The sequence below is a fragment of the Tamandua tetradactyla genome, chromosome 6, assembly GCF_023851605.1.
Source record: "Tamandua tetradactyla isolate mTamTet1 chromosome 6, mTamTet1.pri, whole genome shotgun sequence".
In the NCBI taxonomy this organism is placed as follows: domain Eukaryota; kingdom Metazoa; phylum Chordata; class Mammalia; order Pilosa; family Myrmecophagidae; genus Tamandua; species Tamandua tetradactyla.
In genome coordinates, this window is record NC_135332.1 from 51,175,790 (window position 1) to 51,179,380 (window position 3,591).

General features: G+C 40.7%; 1 pseudogene; it reads left to right on the plus strand.

Annotated features, from left to right (window-relative positions):
* Positions 1-2,520: 2,520 nt before the first annotated feature.
* On the plus strand, positions 2,521-2,644 carry LOC143689267 (small nucleolar RNA SNORA70; annotated as a pseudogene).
* Positions 2,645-3,591: the final 947 nt, after the last annotated feature.

The following is a 3,591-nucleotide window of genomic DNA, read 5'->3' on the forward strand; positions in this document are numbered from 1 at the left end:
AGGGGAAAAAACTCTGATGGTATAATAGGGATTGAGTGCAGACTACTTACTGGTTCAAGCATGAATGTTCACCGGCATCCCCCATATCTGTAGTCCAGGACCTTCAAAAAGCTCAAATTGGAATCAGAGGCTGGTGCTGAGAAGACTGGATAAGAATCACCTTGCAGGCATGTTAAGAATACAAAATTCCTGGGTCCCATTCCAAAAGATTCAAATTCAGTAGGTTTAGAGTCAGAAATCTGGATTTTTAAAAAGCTTTCCAAGGGATTCTCATGCAGAAACAAATTTGAGAATCACTTCTTTGGGCAACCTTAATAAACCTCAAGCTTCCCCCAGACAATCCTCAGGACTTAACAAAGCCAAGGCTTGATTCTGAAAGAGGAACTTTCTGTAGAAGTGATTACACAGAACTTAAACAATGGTTGGGACAGTGGCTATTAATCAGAAGGAGTGTCAATCATCAGTGACACTTTCTCAACCCCAACACACTCTCCTCATTTGAGAACCTCTGAATTAAGACTACCCAGAGAACCTAGAAATGAAATTTACTGGGGGTGAGGGGGGTAGGTAAGGGATAACTATTTCCTTAGGGATTAATGCTAGCTGCTTCTACATTATTACAGAACAATCATTACATTCTCTACTGTCTGGTATAGCTTCCAGGGAGTCTAATTTATCTCCAGGAAACTTCCCATGTGTTTACAATTAGAGGAGTTTTGTACTTGGGAATTTTCTTTTGGTTTTTCTGAACAGGGGTCTGGCACTTCCTCTTTTGGGACATACTGATTGCTGATTGCCCACCACTGAATGAGGTCTGAGCTCAAATGGACTTGGGTATAAAAGCACAAGCATGTGCTTTATGAGTGCTGGGGACTAAGGCAGACAGTCAGAATGTTCTCAGTTCCAATCAATCTTTTCCATGCTATGGCTGGCCCCATATTACCAGAGTTCTGATTTTTTTTTTCTTAAAGTCAGATATCAACATTTTCAATGCTGGCTCAAATTTAAAATAAAAGAAAAAATCATATGAAACAAACAAAAGATTTTTGTAGGCCACAGCTGGCCTCAGGGCTACCAGTCTGAAAACTGTATTAAGGACCAAACTTAGCAGAAAATAACCACTTCCTGAATTTTGACAGTTTGAGAGTGAAGTGCCACACCTGGCAGAGCATTCCAGAGTCTGTTCTACTTTGGAAGCTGCAATCCTAAAACAAGTAGTCACCCCATGCTGTGTTGATTTGGTTGCCTGTCAGGGTGAAGCCCTTAGTATGGCCTTTGGTTTCAGGGAAGGAAATTGAGGGAGAATGTCCTGGGGCAGGATATCCCTCAGCCAGTCCTCAGGTCCTGGTAGATTGTTCTAAAGTATCATACTGACAAGTTGACAGACTTGAAATTGTACTGCTGAAAACCACTCATATCTTGCTGCTCCTTCATTCCAACAAATCAAATGGCCAAGTCAATGCCATTAGAATTCCAACAGTAATACCAATTCCTTTTCCCCTTGCATATATTTCAAATCTCCCATGGAGATTTCTCCTCCATTGAGAAACATCCTTTTCTACAATTGGAGTCATTTGAAGCTGGCACTCTGCTTATCCTGCCAACTCAAATTCAAAGTGAGTATCAAGGTATTTGACTACTTGTAAAGATGATGCAACCAGCATCTCTACCCTCCACCACCACAAAAGTGATTCTGAACTCATTCACCTTTTCCTTCACATTCCAAAACTTTCTAGTCGGTCTTTCCTGTTACATAGAAGTAGTTGGGGGGCACAAATATTCTTTTAGCTTTGCAACTCCCACTTCTACCAGCCCTCTTCTTTCCCACTCCCTGATGGGTAAATGCCTTTCCTGAAAAAGAAAACCTTGACTACGTGGGTGGTTCTGAAACAAAAATAGTGTCAAAGGCCTCACTGACGTGGAAGGAAGTCTTGTGGGATCTTCCCATCTCTACGAAACAACTGAACCCCAAACTCCATTTTAGACTAGTTCTTTTGATAAGGATTCATGTGTACCAAGTTCCCAACTCAATCAGTGACTCCCTTGAAGTATATTATTATTCTTAAAGGGATGGGAAGGAGAAGAAAGAATTTCAGAATTGTCTGAAGAGCTTATATGAAATACTCATGGTTGTTCGCCACCCTCAACCCTCAGTGGGGTAGGATGTAAACCATGTAGAATTCTGGAAAGCTCCCTAGGTGATTTTTTATTCACTGCTCTTTCCACTCCCACAATACCTTCACCTTTAGCCCTAAATCGAGAGCCATTGAACTGAAAATTACCCAGCCACTTGGATTGCTTTGAGATTGTTCTATTACATAGAATCCATAAATGTAGGATCCATTAAAACATACACATGCAAACTTAACTTGGACCTTAAATAAGATGATGGATGGGATTAGAGATAGGTATAATCACCTGAAGAAGATAGGGGTAGCTCCTGTTCATAATCGGAGATATTAACGTGCCTAAAGAATGTGTAAAATAGAACAGGTGGAATAGTGCAAGAGAAAGGGAAGGTTGATTAATCAAGAGAACATTGGCACTTTTGTCCGGATGGAGGCCCAGTGTGCAATGGCTGCAGACTGAAGCCTCCTTGGTTGTATATGCAGCCTATGGCTTGTAAGGGACCTTGGAGACAGCCCTTTTCTATTTTTTTGAGGGTGTATGGGCTGGAAACCAAACCTGGGTCTCCAGTATGGGAAGCATTCTACCACTGAACTACCCAATGACCCTGGCTCTTTCCTATTGATGTTCATATCTGACCTCATGCTCTCCCCCACCTAGGCTCAGTCGGGTATGCAAGGTGCCTTTGGAAAGCCACAGGGTCCCAGTAGCCAGGGTCCACTTCAGCCAACTCATTATGTCCATTCATACCAAGCTTCAAAACAAGGAGCATGTGATTGAGAGGCTATGCAGGGTCAAGTTCAAGTTCCCTGGCTGCCAGGAGATCCATATCTCCAAGGAGTGGGACTTAAAAAAAAACTATACATCCTTTCTTTTCTAATTAGAGAAGTTGTGGGTTTACAGAACAATCATGCATAAAATATAGGATTCCCCTACGCCACCCCACCACCAACACTTGCATTGATGTGGAAAATTTTTTATAATTGATGATAACACTTTTTTTGTATTTCTACTATTTTTTAAAATAGTAGTTACAGTTGTTACAGTTGATGAAAGATTATTAAGGTGGTACTGTAACTATTGTTCTCATTTACAGAGGGGTCTTTTCTCTATATTCCTGACCTATTTTTTATGCATGTTTTTTATTTTATTACTCATCTACCCACACACTGGATAAAGGGAGTGTCAGTCACACAGTTTTTACAATCACATGGTCACGTGATAAAAGCTATATAGTTATACAATCATCAAAGATCAAGGCTACTGGATTACAGTTCAACAACTCTAGGTATTTTTTTTCTGGCTATTCTGAGATACTAGAAACTAATGAGTCAGTAGTCATAATCATTTGTTAAATCTAATTTCTCAATTATACCTCCTCCCTCTCATTTGATCATTCTCCCAATCTCCAGGGACATCTGGCCAATGACCATTTTAACTTCTTCATGCTGGAAAGGGGTGTTG